General features: G+C 41.6%; 1 protein-coding gene and 1 long non-coding RNA gene across 6 annotated transcripts in view; both read left to right on the top strand.

Moving 5' to 3' along the window:
• FLI1 (Fli-1 proto-oncogene, ETS transcription factor) overlaps nucleotides 1–17,170 on the top strand; it is a 122,623-nt gene that overhangs the window by 12,158 nt on the left and 93,295 nt on the right. The window lies entirely within an intron of this gene.
• Nucleotides 127–16,423, top strand: LOC140631228 (uncharacterized). The gene is made up of 2 exons (XR_012028864.1): nucleotides 127–863; nucleotides 15,756–16,423. It is a non-coding gene; the product is annotated as an uncharacterized lncRNA (long non-coding RNA).

Genomic DNA, 17,170 nt, shown 5'->3' on the forward strand with positions numbered 1-17,170 from the left:
TTGAATGTCAGTTTTCTCACCTGTCAAATGGGCCAGAAATCACAGTGAGGATTAAATGAACTCTGGGACCTTCGTTGAACGTGCATTGGTTGAATTTCTCCTTGGGGAATAGGGGCTTGTGGGGATCACCTGGTTAGAGCATTAGATCACATATGGTCTGGATGTGCCATGATCCGTATTTTATTAATTCAACTGATATTAATTATGTGTCTGCTATGGTCCAAGGCTCTGCTTTCTGTGTTGAGAATGAAACAGGTATCAAAGCCCTCCTGGAATATATACTCTCATAGAGGTAGCAGACACGTAAATAAATAATTCTGTGTCTGGAGCTGACACACCTTCTAAAGATCCATAAAGCAGGTTAGAGGATTAGAAAGTGATGTGCCTGTGTCAGCCAGGATGGTCAGGGAGGATGCTTCACATGGAGTCACAATGGAGCAGAGATACTATGAGTTTTCATCCTTTACCTTGGGGAGCTATACAGCACTAGACAATCCCCTAAATGATGCAAGAACAAAGGGGGAAAGAGAGTTTGAAGTCACCTCTGGGCCCTGAGAGCCAGCAGAGTGTGCGTGGCAGACAGGGCCAGGAAGGTAGATGATGGCTCACAGGACAGCGTTTATCCAGTCGGGAAACAGAGATGGTATCTGAATAGAAGGCAGCAGAGTGAGGAGCCCTGGGAGCAAAGACTCTACTCCTGTCCTCAATATAGGATGCTGCCTTTACTTTGAAGAGTGAATTGCCTCCCTTGCACACCACCTTCCCACCTTCCTACCGCCTGGACTCTTGAGAACTTCAGGCAAGGCAGCACTTTGTCAGACAGTTTCTCTGTCCCCGTGACCACATAGAACTACCTCCCTCAGGTGATTATTTATGGTGAATCGCGTTTTGTTGGCGAATTCCTATGACAATCTTCCTTCTGCTCCTGCTGCCATTCACATTCAAGCTTATGGGTTTGCAACTTGAGAACTTTAGGGATGATGGAGCTCCATATGCTCATTCTATGGGTGGAGAAACTGAGGACCAGAGTTATTTCAATTAGACATACATAATGTATATGTATATAACTATTTCCAATAGTTATTTCTAGTTATTTCGCCTACCTAAGATGGCACAACTAACTCCTGACAGAGTCAAGAGGAGGATTCAGGAATCCTAACCCTCCGGCTAGTGTTCTTTCCACCACCCCGTGAAGATTTCACTTGCTTTTGTTAAATATCATGAATTATAGAATCCCGGAGATAATGTGTGTGAGAGATAGAGGCAGACAGGGAAGTACAGAGAGAGAAGCCTTTAAAAGAAAAGCTATAAAGAATCTGGCACTTGGAACCAAAGACATTTCTGTTATTTAATGAAAAATGTGTTATTGCCATCCTGAATTATGTCCGTGGTTTTTAAAAAATTCCAAATTTTCAGGTAGCACTTTTAAAATATTTTTTAAGATTATTTATTTATTGATTCATTAGAGACCCCAGGATCACAGATCACGACCCGAGCCAAGGCAGACGCTCAACCACTGAACCACCCAGGCATCCCTCAGATAGGATTTTTACATAGCTTTTTTTTCCAAAATAGATCTTTCTTTTCCTATACACAAACAAGGTCTCTGTTACCAGGAGACAACAAAAAATACATAGTTTTACTTTAATAGCCAATAGGCCCCTCTACAGACTGGGGGCAGGTGGACTGAATTCCTATTTCAATTCCTTTAATAATTGAATATTTGACTCTTTCAGCAAAATATCTACAGATGCATTACAATATAACTTGCAGACACATCTTTCAGGCTGTGTGATAAGTAGGTCTTAAATAACAACTACCTTAAGTGAGATTTCAGATTTCAAAGTCTACTTCTATTTGGGGTCAACTAGTTAGCTTGGCATCAGGTTTTACAAAGTGATTGATTTAAACCAAGTCTGTTTTCTAGAAATGTAGCATTAGTCTAATGCTAGTACTGAGTTGCCCCAGCAAAAAAAAAAAAAAAAAGTTGGGAAAATTTTTATGATGATGAATCAGCAGGCAGGATTTCTAATAGACTGAGGCCTTTATCCTACCTCAAACTTCAAAAAATATCCTCAAATTGTAAATCAATCCTCAGGCCATCCTAGTCTTCTCTGAAAAAAGTCTTATTCTTTCTGAAGCTTGATAGACAGGTTTTCAGATTAGGGACTGATTACCTAGAGTAAGAATTGAAAATCTACTATTTTCATTCATTTTAGACAATTAGCTACATTATGTATGTCTAGAATAATGTTTTTGTTTTGTTTTGAATAACATGACTTTCTTTTTTTGGCTTGTAGTTAAAACTGTCTTTCTATCTTTGGCTTGTTATTTCATGACAAATTGAGAAGGCTAAAGGACATCAGTCACCATGTACACACACACACACACACAATTTCACAAAATCATCAACCAGAATAATAGCTTTTTTAGTAACCTCAGATCTATGCAGGTGTGTTTTCCTTGCAGAAGACTATATTCTGCTTCATTTTTCTGTTGCTTTAATGATTTATATCTATAGTGCTCATCCCATTCATGTCTCAGTTCATCGGTGGGATGGTATTACTAAGTGATGTCACTCTGATTCTTCTATTGACCTCATAGACCCAACATCAATAGCCTATGTACTTTGAGATGTTTCCCAGAGGCAATGGATGGGATTTTTCTATCCCATATTGTCACCCTTAGTGCCAATATCATGGAATTATGACAGAATTAGACAATCTATGGAATAGCCCTTTTCTGTGTGAAGCCAGCTGGCTTTATGGGGATCTATAACCTTAGCCTCATTGGCATCATAAACTGATGCCAGCCATATTAACTGATGCCAGCCATATTAATGTAACCATGCAAATCAGTAAAGTCTTTCGCATGACTGTAATGCAGGGTAACAAAGTATGGTCAAGATATAATACCAGTGTCAAAAGGGCTGCTGTTCTGGAGACAGAGCAAGAGGATAAGCCATGTGTGTGCACAGCGGAATGTAGTAAGTGTTATGCTAGCCTCAGGAAGGAAAGAGCAATTTCAACTGGAGAGACACAGAAAGACCTAACGTCAATGGTTATTTATATAGCCCCTTTTATTTACAAAGCACATCTACGTAAACCCTCGTAATTAATCCTCACAACAGTCCTATGGGAGATAATGGCATCATGGCTCCATTTTGGATGGGAGAAATGACAGTTCAGGTTGGTTAGATAAGTTATCTAAGATGACAGCTGATGGATTTTGAGCCTAGAGTCGGGTTGAGACCCCATAGTTTCCGATTCCAGAATACTTGCTTTTTCTATACCCACCCGCCACATGGCTTCTTAGCACAGGTGGACCTGGAGCCTGGCCACAAAGGATGGGCAGGACTTGCACAAGAATATATGGTTCAGGGGCTTTCTCAGAAATCGGAATACTTTGGTGAGGTGGTGGGTGGGGGATGCATATGAAGGAAAAAGTAGAAGTGAAAAGGTTGGGTACAATTGGATTCTGGAGGACCTTCAATACCGTAACAAAAAGGTATAGAAAGGAGAAATAGAATTTTGAATAGAGGGATGACCAACACAGCTGTACAAATCTCTTAGGAATGGAATCCTTCCTATCCTCATCCAACTCCTTAGGAAATGGAGAAGAGAATGGCTCCATCACTTGTCAGAGGCCTCAAGAAGTGAATAGTCAACAGGATTAGACAGCCTGTGATAGGCTCAGGCAACCAGACCATGATTTCAGCTGTCTTTAAAGATGTCTGTTTATTAAATATGGAGTCGGGGAAAGGAGGAGAAATTCCATTTTGCCAAAGCTCATAAAAATGTGATTTTCCTTTCACTCATTTAAATGTGTCTTCTGTCTCAGTGTTCTAGAAACCAGCCATCATTTCAATTGTGCACTCCATCCCGGGGTACAACTTTAGTTCCTTTTGAGAATGAGTCAGCAGATCATAATTGAGAAGAGACAAAAGGAAAGGTTGTTTCCCTGAGACTCAAATCAAATTTCAATGGAAAGTCAAACAGGTCTGACATACTTTAATAGTTTGGTTGTGCCCATCACCTCATGCTGAAATTTCACCCAGGTACATCAGAGACAGTTATCACCGTCATTCCAAGCAGGATCAGAGATGAAGCGTTCAGATGCATTTACAGATCATTCAGTTCCACTATACAGCAGCTTCCAAATCGCTTATATCTACAAAAATGAACCAAAATGCTGACATTTTTAAGATAGTTCCCATCTTTGGGGAACAGTGTATCTGCCATGTAGCTCATGATCAAAATCCCAGAGTGTGTAAATTTTTCATGTTGCCTCCTAGAGAATGTAGACTCGAAAACTGAAATGTTTTCACAACACCAGGGCCCATTTACTCAGACGGTGCTATGTGTCCAAGGTAATGAAAGACCTTATGTCACATCTCAGTGCATACATGCAAGAGGCCAGAATTACAGGTGCCATGGGAGCTCTAACCTTGCGTTTCCAGACATGTGTGGGTTTCACGTGTCTACTGAAATTTAACATTCCAGTAGCAGTTGTTGGGTCTGAATATATGGGTGTTCATTGATTTTAGGTGTGAAGGCGTCTGAGAATGAACGATTTTGCACTATTGTTCATGTTGCAGAAATGTGAAAAGTTATTATCGTAAAATTACTCAGCTTGTGAGTTGTCTTTAAGTTAATGCTGTTACAGTCCGTATGAATGCATGTAGTTAGATCTAAATGCTTATGCCTGAAGGGTCATTTTGCCTCTTAGGCATTCATCACATAATTCATATTCATTCGTTTCTTCGTTCAATCCCAGACTGAATAATACAGGCAGGCACAATTCTCAACAGAATCCCACGTAAATGAACAAGAGCAAGATGCTTATCATATTTCTTCCAAACTTCTAGAGAATAGAGCTTTCTCTGCTTTCAGATTTTAGGCTCTGATTGTTGGAGATTCCAAAAACAGCAGCACTCAATGGGAGAATCCTTATTTGTGGCTTTTTAATATAAAGAAATGTAGGCACATTTTCCCAAGGGTAATATCCAGCTTATAATTTTCACTGCCCCTTCACTCTTGGTGATACTAGTCTGTTGTATGGACATTTTTGGAAAACCAGGGCTTTGGCTAAAGAAAGGACTTCTTATTCTCTCTTTCTCAGCTGTAGTACCTCTATGTATATTTTAACACAGACAAAAATACCACAAAGCAAGTGCAAAGATAAATGAGAAACTGAGGAAGAATATTTCTCAGACATAAAAGAAAAAGCAAACATCCTAGAATACTAGATTTCTTATAAGCTAATAAGAAAAAGAAAGACCAGATAGCAGAAGAAAGACCAGATAGGCAAAAATGCTATGATAGACAATGCTAGAAAAAGAAGTACAAACGGCCAATAGACATATGAAAATAATTTCAAGCATGTGCCAAACGATATTCAAATGAAAATCATGAAATCCCAACATTTATCACCTATAAGTGCAGTATAGCAAAGACTAAAACAGCTTAATAATGCCTCATGTTAGAAAGAGTAAGGGGAAATGTCACTCTCTTACCTTATGGGTGGGAGTCTAGCTTGGTACAGTCATTCTGGAGCATACGCTGACAGGAAACATCAACTGAGATCTTAAATATTTATAGAAATTAGATAACAAGTCCAATTTCTAAAAATTTAGGTTCCAGATATGTTCAGTCAGACATGAAAGATATATGCATGATGTTTATTGTACTATCCTAATGACAAAAAATTGGAAAGAATCTAAACATTCCTCAACAGGGGACCTGTTAAATACATTATGGAAGATGCTTATAATACCATGCAACTGTTTTATGGAATTAAATCAATTGTCTATACACACTGATTTAGAAATATCCTTAGGATATATTGTCACATGGAAAAAAGCAAGTTACAAAATGTGTGGTCCCATTTTTGTAAAAAAAAAAAAAAAAAAAAAGTGAAAAAACCCAAAGCACTCACATATATGTGTGATTGTGTATAGACAGTTTCTAAAAGAATATACAAGAGGCTATTGACAGTGGTTGCCTCTGGGAAGGGAGAAATAGACTTTTATTTTTTATACTATAAACTTAGGTAGTCTTTGATTTTTTAAATCACTAGTACATATTCTTTTCTAATTTTTTTTTAAAGCGGACATAAAAAAAAAAGCATTCTAACCCAAATGTGCTGATTTCAGAGACTTTTGGGTCCCACTTTATAGTAAACATAGAGAAAAATTGTCCAACCTAAGATCCAGAGACCTAATCCAGAGCTCCAGCTCTGCCGGAAATGAACAATAGGGTCTTAGGCAAGTCACTTCAGTCCTTCAGAATTCATGTAAAATTTCTCATGCTAAATGTTTTCTTGTGTATACAGTGAGGGCATAATTTCAAATTTTCCTTTCAGCAACCATGCTTATAAAACTGATCACTGGCAGTCTTTAAAAACATTTCTTATTTGGGGGCATGGATGACTGAGCCTCTCATAGAAGTTCGATCTGGGCCCATATGGCTCTTCTCCACAATCTTGGGGCTAAATTCTAGAGTGATCTTTGAGGCCAGTTGAAGCCTGGGGCTCTTAGGAGGTGCTTTGTGACTTTCTGTGAGCTGGTTGTTTTTATTACCAAGTGACACTGGAGCTGTGCTAATCCCTTTGCATTAATGAAAACTAAGAATAGGGCCTCATTCTACTATGGGGTCTTACACTCTTTTCCAAAATTTGGTCTCATTTAAAACCCAAAACACATTTGGCCCCAAGCGCCTTTCCCCTGGACTTTTAAAAAATCCTGTTTAATTGAAGGGAAATTGAATTCGTCTGGTTTTGATTCATTTACACTTAATTCTTAAAAAAACGATATTCTGAGGACTTATTTGATGTCCAAGAAGAATTTTGAGCCTCTTAATGAGTTTTCTGGAAGGCTTTTTTTTTCTTCTTCTTAAAACAGGAAGTGGTGCTATGCTATGGGCAAAAACAGTCAACCCCGAAAGGCCCCAATTCAGTTTGAAACTGTATCACCCACTATTTTACATGAACCCCAATGGCTCTACCTAAGGCCTGTCTTTCTCTACTTCTTAAGATCAAGAGCCTCTTAAGGGTAACTCATCTTCCATCTAAGGAGGGATAGCAATGAGGAGGAAGGAGGAGCAATCAGAATTATAAGAAGGAAAAAAGCTATTTCTTTAGTTCTTACTATGTGCCAATATCTGTGTGAAGCTTATAGACATACCGAACTTTGATCCTTGTACCAACCTTATGATGTATGTATCACTTCCGTTTTGGAGAGGTGGAGTAACATACCCAAGGTCATAAAGGTATAAAGTGAAAAAGCAATGATTTGAACCTAATCCTGTTTGCCTACAAAGCTCTTAGAGCTTAGCCACAGTGATACACTGCCAGATTGACACATACTTCCATGAAGTTTAGGCTTCAAATCGAACCCATCTACCATGTCGGCTTTGTTGTTGTTTGTCATGCCCTTTAGTCTAAGTTACCCCACCCTTAGCCTGCAATGGTCAGATTCATGGCATATCTCAATTCTCTACCACTCTTTGCTCAAGAAGTTCCTAAGCTCTGTATTTTCCCCAGGAAGGAGTCCCTGCCCAACTTTGCTAGCAGGTGTACTGGACAGCAGGCAAGCATAAAACCAACAGGTTTTACTGGACTTTAATAAGCTAACAAGATGATAAAAAAGATAGTTTTGTAGCTCAGTAGAGAATAGCATATTCTTTGCCTTGACAACTCATCCTCCTTTACCCTCTCCCTTTTCTCTCTTGTTCTAACTCTTACTTTCCTTCTCATGTTCTTTCACTTATACACACATACACACATATACACAAACTATAATATGTTTTAAAAAAAAAACAGATTGGGGGCTTATAGAAAACACAAAGAAGGGAATGTTTTGCAAGGTTAAAAGGAAACCATCGAAAAGGGCTAACTTGAGCTCCAGTTTCTCCTGAATAGTATTTCTTGTTATTTCAAGGCTGATTGACTTATAACTGCATCCACAGCTACCTCACATCGGTTCCTTTATCAGCCTGAGTGAGACTTCCTGTGGACTGGCCCAGCTTCCTGATTTATTTCCTTTTTCCTTTGGCAGAACAAAGAAAACCAGAGCTCCAAGGATACTTGGGACCAAACATAATTTAGCACTGAAGAAGCTGTTATTTAAAATTTTTCATTCTCAGTGCGAAGGGCCCAGGACCTGCCTTGGCAGTAAGTTTTCCATGGTGTGCTCTACAGCAGCATGATGGACTCTACATGCAAATATCAGGGGTCAACAAGCCACTTGAACTCATCCTAGTTCCAGTTTGATTTCATTCAAAGGGGGAAATGGAGCCCATTCTCCTCACTAACACTACACAAGCACCCCCCAACCCCATACACATAGGCATACCTGAAGAGTTACATGGAGCGCCTCTGTATTAAGGGTGTACTCTTTTATTAACCTAATTCAACCCAACAGGCCAACAAGGAAGCCCTCTTCTTTAGAGATTTCATTCCAGCTATGTTTGAAGTATCTGACTCTAGAAACCTGCATATAAGAAAAGAAGCTTTGAAGTACATCCAAAGGGTCATTGATGTCAGTTGAAGAAGAAATTCCAGAAATTGGGATGAAGTGTTGCTTTTCTCTCTTGTCTGGAGTATGCCGAGAGAATTGCTCCTTATCACTTGGCCTCACCACCTACTGTGCACATTATTTCTGAAAGACCGTTAGGCATAATCCAGAGAAATAGGGAACATGACTAAGGGAGGTATCTGCATCCCTGTCGTATCACCTGAGACAAAAATCACAAGTTGTCAACTTATAGTATGCCCCAGTACTCTTAGAAGATAAGAGGCCGATGCACAGAAGAGATCATTGAGGCTTCAGGATGTGATATGTCCAAAGATGAGAACAGGCAGTTCATACTCCAAGCTGAAATTGGGTATTCACATACCCAAACAACACATTTACAAAAGATAGTATTTCCAGGAGCAAAGTTATCAAGACTTCATGAATTCTTGCTTTCTTTGTTTATCTAATTTCCTTACAACTGTATAATACTCCTGGGGAATATTCTGGGAAAGATGGCACTTTCCAGAGGCACCAGCTAGGCATCTAAGCAATCATCCAGCCACCCAAATATTACTAAAGTCACTGTTTTTCTTTCTTTCTTTCTTTCTTTCTTTCTTTCTTTCTTTCTTTCTTTCTTTCTTTCTTTCTTTCTTTTCAATGATCACTGATTTGAAATGAAAATCAAATTGAAACTGAAATGCACCTCCCGAGGCAAGCAACATATTTCTGAGAGGGTTAGTTCTCCATTGTTAATTTACACTGATTTCTCCCAACCCAGTCCTCCATGTAATCATCTCTAGAAGAAAATAGATTGAAAGGGTATTTCATAAAGGAAAACAACTCAGACATTATATGGCACGAGGGGAGTGTGTGAGGGTGGGTTTGGGCATGATTGGAGTGTCTTCACATCACCTACTTTGGCAATGTCAAAGGGAAAGGAGTGAGTGAACTTACATGTGTGAGCAGGAGACCTCTCTTTTCCTGGCACTGAACTTGGCCAGAAGCTCTGTACCAGGTTTGTGACCAGTCAGGAATCCTAGAACACAGATCTGTGAGTTCTCTCATGCACTTCCCCCACCCCTGATAATCTATCTCTATAAAGAACCTTATACTGACCTTGGAATTCTCCTCAATAAGAGCATATTGGGCCAAAGAGCACAGGTAACCTTGCTCAAATAGGGTCTTTGTGCAACATAGAACTTCCCCAGAGGTCAAGAACTTGAGGAGCACCTGTATTTTCTGCACTTTTCCTAGAATGGGGAGGGAGAAAGAACAGACTACTTTCCTGGACATGTCATTTCAGGAAAACTGGCATGTGGAGAGTTTTCCAGGGTGCCTCCGTGAAAGCATCCAGGTATGGCTTTACTGTTCTGGACACCACGGCCTCTGAGCCCTTCCTTCTGGAGACTGGTGGGTCTCCATATCCTTTCTGGGTCCATAGTGTGGTAAACAAGTAACGCAGCCATCCTCACTGCCTTCTTAGAGTTTGCCCTGGAAAGTGTTATAGATAAGCCTGGTCCAGGCAGTAAGACTGGGTTCAGAGCATATCAGAATTAACCATTTCTTCCCATCACTTTGGGGTGGGTATGACCCAGACTCTTCTCTGACCCTGCGCACGCACACACACACAGACACACACAGACACACACACACACACACACACACACACACACACACCCCGCTTGATTTTTAAACCCTGTGTGCATTTCATGGGAAATTTCACACGCCTGTTTCTGATTCACTTCCAATTAAAGGCTCAAAATGCTGGTTTTGTAAGAGCTCTTTGATGATTCAGATTCATGTTGGTTCATCTTTTTTTTCCTCCCTCCTAAAAGCCCACAGAAGTTTAACAAATTTTGCTCAGACATTTGCATGCTTAATTGTTAAAAATAATTGGAAACAGGAGGGAACGTTTGGCTAGTGTGCAGAAAACATGCACATTTACGAGGAGAAAGAGATTGATGCTCCAGTGAAGGTGAATTCCTGTGGGAAAGTAAGGGGTATCACCGGGGGTGGGCACCTAGGTGTGCCCATCACTGGGAGGAAGGGATGGCCCTGAGCTCAGGTCTTCTGGAAGGGTCAGGGGGGTGTTACATGAAACACAGGAGTCCTCCCTAATGCAGCTTGCATCGACAAGCTGTTGGTTGAGTGGTCAGTCTCATGGGAAGTGGAACAGGTGGAGTGGCATTTTCCAGATGCTAGTGTTGCTTTCAACTCCCTTCTGATTGAAGTAAGTTAGCATTCTTGAAAGAGCAAGCCTCCACCCCTTCCTTGTAGACTTTACTGAGCTCTGATGATGAGCTTATCTGGGGACACCCACCTCTGCCCTAAATGCAGATGTGTCTGATGAAGCGGATCTCTGCTCCCCGGCGAAAGGCTCCCTCGCCTACCTACCTATCAGTCCCTCCAAAGTGCCAAAATGGGAACCAGGGTTGGCTAATTTCAGTTCTGGCCCTCTCTAGCCTTAGGCTGGCTGGATGACATTGGGCAAGTTACTCTCCCTTTCTTAACCTCAGCTTCTCCATCTGCCCAAAAGGATTAAAACTACTAGCAGGAACCTTCTTCTCCCACGGATTTGGTAAAAATTCTGGAGTGATGAGTTGCTTTGAATTTCTTGAAGAAAGGCATTAATTAATTGCTACAATTTGACTATTGGGTGGCTCATTACATGGTTGTTCTTGTCCATTGTAAATCACGGAACAATTTCATTTCTGAGCCTTATTTGAACTTTTTACTAGGGGATCATCCTTTTCTCTTTATTGTCAGGGGCTGGTTCGTAGTACTCAGTCAGCCTGAGTTACAAAATACAACTTTGTGTTCACACAATGTAATGTGGGAATGCTGTGTGCTGTGTGGTGCTTCTTGCTTAAGAAGGGAGACACAAAAATCTTGTCAAGGCTGGCAGTGAGACACCGGAGGGTTTTGTAAATCACTATGACAGTGATGGAACGGTCCCATGAAAGCCGTGTGCCATGTGAAGTGTGAAAATGTAGACTTAAACCCACTTATGAGTGTGTGATCTTGGGCTAGCTATTAACTTCTCCAATCCCTCCTTCTCTATCTGTGAAATAGGAGTACTAATGATAATAATAATAATAAGTAATATTAAGTTTTCCAGCTGCCTTCCCGACTAATGGTAAGAATCAAAAGAAGTCCAGAAGTCAAAGCACCTTGTAATTGCAAAGCTCTGTGTAAATGCTGGTTATTGTTGCCTTAGCTATTATTCCCACCCAAGCAGTGTTTGAACATAACAGATAATCAAGGTTGCTTAAATCGAATCTATGAGGTTGCTTCTTTCTGCCTTTAAGGATTCCCAAGACTTACTTGCGTTTGGTTAATTTTGCCAATCAGCTACTTATTCATATCTTGTTGCCTATAAAGACACTCTCGCCTCTGAATGCATCAGTACCGACCAAACATCACATATTCCTCCTTTCCCTCCCTCGTATCCGGCCATTGTTATACTCATGAAACTCCCATCCCAATCAATGGAGGTTTTACGTAAAAACTGAATTCAGGATATGAGTGCAGCCTCAGGAATTCCAGGCTTGTGCTGCTGATAAAGAGAGTGTGTCAAACTGAAAATACCAGAGAAACAAAATTCTCCTGTCCAACCTATGCTCAGGGATTTCTTTTTTTTTTGGCGGGGTTGGGGGGGGGGGTTGTCCCTGCATTTCAAGAGTCAAGAGTCCTCCTGGAATATAAAACACATTATCTTTTACAACACTTCCTTGAGAACAGTTTCAAAATGCTCACCCAGTGAGCCAGGCCCCCACTGGCTCTCCTGTGCCCCCTCCACTCTTCTTGTCCCAGTGTCCTTGTGGTCTCCAGCTAGGGCGATAAGGGCCAGGCCTGAACTCGGTTTATTCAGAGTGGAGCTAACATTTCGGTCTTTCTATACGCTCTGCTCCACCATCCCCTTCCAGAAAGCAGAGTTTTCCAACCTGGCAGGAACTACAGAACTGAACTCCCCACTGATCAAGGGCTGTGAATATGTTTGGGTCGTGTTGGTCTGTCTTAAGTGTCAGAGCCACTAATAGGTTTCACTGATTTAAGCATGAGTGAAGGACCAGCAGGTTGAAAGTGATTTGCCTCCATAATGGCCCTCTGTTGGTGTTGAAGTCGGGAATAATCCTGGCTCTTTTCCCACGTGAGATTAGATAAAGTAGGCTTAGTCTTTATTCTCATCGTGCATCATCAACATTTTAGGAGAGGTTGTATCTCTGTCTTCTAGGCTATACCATGCAACCAAATAGGATTATGTGACCCGAAGTGAAGAAGAAGCACATTTGCCCATATTCTACCCACATTGAAGTAGCTACATAATGACATAAAGAAGGGAAAATGAAGTTGACAGTTCATTTTAAAGTACCCATTCCAGGCATTTAGGATTGAGAGTCAGAGCTTCTCCGTAAACCTTTTTTTCTGAAGGTGTTGAATTATGTATTAGAGTTTTATCCCAAGCCAACAGAATTGGGATATCAAAATCCCTGGGGCTGGACATTGTGCTGCTCAGATAGTCATCTGTCGTTCTTTGGGAACCACAGTTAGCCTGAGATCAGTCCTGCTGTTTCTTTGCCCATGGAAACAAATAACGACCAAGACCTTGATGTTGTACTCAAGGAGAAGTCTATGTTCTCTAGACCAAAACCACAGAGTGAAGGCAAAGAGATGAGAGAGCATCTCGAATATGTATCTCAAAATTATGAAGAACATCTCACACAATGGAAATAAATGCCACCTTGCATGAAACTCGTTTTGTTTAACAGTGGTGTCTACCTCTGTGAGGTTGGATCATGCAAAGGTTCTGGACAAACTCATCATGCTGCTGTCTTAACTATGACCTATGTCTTGCCTAAACACTTACACATTTGAGAAGAGCTAGTGTCTAATCTTTTCCAAGTAACTCTAAATTTCTGGTCTTAAATTTGATCTGGGTAGAAGGGAGCAATATTTTCTTGGGCTGTGGAAGGTGCAAATGTCTCTCTCAGGAGTCCTAACGTGTAGGGAGCCTCCTGATAGATATGGCTCTTGTGCAGTTTTTAGGATAAGGGATTTGGGAAATGTCATCAGCAGTTCTCATCTTCCTTAGTCTTATCTCAAAGGCAGAGGAAAGTGGCAGATTTAGAGACCTGTCTTTATTAGACTTGTCCTGTGGTATTCCCTGCAAAGGTGGAATGTGCTGTTTTGCACTGTCCAATATAATATGGTAGCCAGTAGCCTGGCTATTCAAGTAGCTACTGAGCACCTGAGATGTGGCTGATGCAAGGAGGGACTAAAGTTTTAAATGCATTTCATTTGACTTGTTTTAATCTAAATTTAAATAGCCACATGCAGCTAGTGACTCCTTATCAGACAGTACACATCTATAGAATTCAGATCAAAAGCCTCTGAAAATGTGAATTCAGTCAGAGGATATATTTACCTGGATTATTCTTATTGAGTTAGCAGTGTGTTGTTTACACGGAGACTAGCACTTCCCCTTTCTCTTACGACCAACATAGAACCAAAGAAAAAATAAATGTCCTGCATTATCCAGGTACTACCCATGTTGGCCCGGAGCTGGAAGTAAGGTTATCCTGTAGTCTCCTGGCTTCTTCACCAATCCTATGCTGATCTTTAAGAATATAATGTTTTCTTTTCCTTTCAATAGAGTGGAGGCATTGGGAATGTATCACAGGGATATTCACAAATTGTGATTAAATGTATATTGGACTTGTCAAAGAGAGGTATGGGCTCTTACCATGCACCTTTTCATTGAAAAATGACTTTAACCAAAGAGAATCCTGTACAACGTGGTAATTTCGGTTTCCTCGTTTGTAAAATACTGGCATGGTGCTAAATTAGTTTGAAGATCGTTTTCAGTTGTAGTGCTTTGTGCTGCTGTGAATATACGATTTTCTATTATGTAGGACTCCATCCTCTTACCAGGTGTTTGGCTTTTCTAGTTCCCAGAGCCCTATAATTCGTTGTTGGAAGATTTCTTCTTAAGTATAAATATGAACAAACCAACTTCATTTTACGAATAACTAGCTGGGGTGGTGACCTTTGAACCCCAATTTCCCTCCATTGAGTATTTCCTAGGTTTGTACTGTTCCATGGGAACTCTCAGTTACCAAGATCCAAATGCTTGATACATCCGAGACTTGAAGCAAGTTCTCTCTTTCCTTTGTGGCCCATGGAACAGTACATGGATGGTAGGAATGACGTGCTATACCTGATGTGGCTTTGGAATTACCATGAGGAATAAATGCCCTGGCTTTTCCCAGGGGGCACCTAATGAGCAGATCGATGGTGGTGTTGCCTTAGAAAGTCTTCAGGTTGGCATCACCTGGAGGCCTGTGGCCTGTGTCCATCCCTGAGTCTGTGGCATGCATTTCTAGTTGAATTCTTTAAAACCAAGATGGATGGATGCCACAGAGAAAAGGCAGAGCTCCCTGAAGCCTTATGCCGCCAGATAGTTTCAGGAGTGCTGGACCAACTGTGGTCAGCTTCCACTCACACCTGCCCTACAGAAAGGCTAAAATACCCATCAATCCCCAGGCCCCAGGGGATGCCCAATTAGAGTCTCATCCTGACTACATGGCGACCACCATGAGCCCCAAATTTCTGTGGTGCATGCATTTTCAGAAAAGCATCTCTTCAGTTTGAAAACGTCCACCTTTGTTCTTTTCAGATTTTATCTGGAGTGAGGCGAGGAAGTGTGCATAGAACACAATGCTGTGACCCTGGCAATTTAGTTACTCCTGTTCCGTTGTTTTAATGAGCATCCAAGTGTGGGTTTTTAATGTCTGCCTAAGGTCCTTGGGGACACACACTCTGCCAGTTTTTCTTTGCACCTCAATGGTGGCACATGTTCATGCATTTATTGAGCACCTTCTGTAGGCTACGGTCTGGGTTACCGTAGCAAATCAAGACAGGCAAGGCTCCTGCTGCGTCACATTAGAGCAAAGGAGGGAAAACGGATACAGGGCCACTTGCTGTAAGTGCAAATAGAGTGAAAAGGGAAGTGGAGGGTGCTTCAGGGGAGCATAATACCGGGCCCTCGCCTGGTCTGAGGTCAAAGGTTTCCCTAAGGAAGTGACATTCAGGCTGAACCCTGAATGATAAGATGGAGCAAGCATGAAACAGGCCCTCTGTAAGTCTTTACAGGATGAGCGAATGAATCAAGGAGCTGCTTCCCTACCCAACAGCTCCATGGCACTAAGTTGAGCATCACAAGCTTTGTCTCTCTGTCCAGGGTTCCACCAGCATTTTCTGTGCGTCCAGGAGCCGTTTCCTTAATCCTGGTCTTCTGCAGTCAAGGCAACTAGAGCGTAATAAAGAATCTTGTGAGAGGACAATGGCCTCTGGAGCCACTAGCAGACCAGTGTTCTACTGAGTGCATAGAATACATATGTACCGGCTGGTAGACATCTGTATCCAGAAATGTCAAGGGCAAGAAGATTCTGGAAGGCTGCCTTCGCACCTTTGAGAATTCCAGTTGGTGGAATCAGCTTGGGGTCAACGGGTCTGACTCCTCACCTGCAAAGCGAGGCAGCTCTTTGGCAGCCAGAGTTCTGGGAGCCACACTCGTGGTCTGTCCCTCTGTTCAGGCCTGGGTCTCCCCATGCTGCTGCTATTTCCTCAACTGCACGACGGGGAGATACTGTGTCTGATAACTTTACCCCAAAGTGATGTTGTAATAAAGATGGCCACGAACGCACTTTGCAAGGTTAAAAAACACAACAAAATGCCTATTGGGGACGCAAGCTATCTATATCTGGTGTTTGCTAGAATGTCAGAGAAAGCTCCGTAATTAAGAGGAGGGGTTGGCTTTCAAGATCTTTTCTGGAATCACCATCGCCTTTACCTCATTATTATTTTATTTTTTTCTAAGATTTTATTTATTTATTCAGGAGAGACACAGAGAGAGAGGAAGAGACACAGGCAGAGGGAGAAGCAGGCTCCCGGTAGGGAGCGCGATGTGTGACTTGATCCCAGGACCCCGGGATCACGCCCTGAGCCAAAGGCAAACGCTCAACCTCTGAGCCACCCAGGCGCTCCCTCATTACAACCATTGGTGGGAGGTATCTGCAATGTCAACAATAATAATAATGACATTAACTGTAATAATATTTATTGAGTAGTTACCGATGAGCCAGGCACTGTCTTTATTGCATGTAAATGCATTGTAGCACTTCTTTCCCACCGCAGCTCGCGGGCTACATCTATTATTAGACACGCTTTACCGATGAGAAGGAACCGAGGCATAGAGAACTCCAGTGACTTGCCCGGAGTTATGCAGCTAGTGGGGTCTGTGTGATCCCAAAGACTTTACTCACTACATATGTGAAATATTTTCAGCTCTTCAGAATAAGAGCTCGGGGTTGCTAAGTGACTAAACATATACAATTAATTATGCCTGCCCTGGAATACAAGAGTGTTAACATTAGCAGAAGTTTATTTTTGCAATTCCTCTGGCCTTCTGGTGTTTCCACATGCCTCCACCCCTTTTCCTAACTGTATTGCTCTCCTGTTGTTTAAAGGGGGAAGGAAAAAAAAATGCAGTTTCAGACTTGTCCAAATAGAAAATGAATCGCATTCACACCAGCCAGCGCCACGGCGAGAGACTGACGTGCAGATGCCAAGCACGTTTGGGGAGAACCTTCTGTT

Source organism: Canis lupus, chromosome 3 (assembly GCF_048164855.1).
Source record: "Canis lupus baileyi chromosome 3, mCanLup2.hap1, whole genome shotgun sequence".
NCBI lineage: Eukaryota > Metazoa > Chordata > Mammalia > Carnivora > Canidae > Canis > Canis lupus.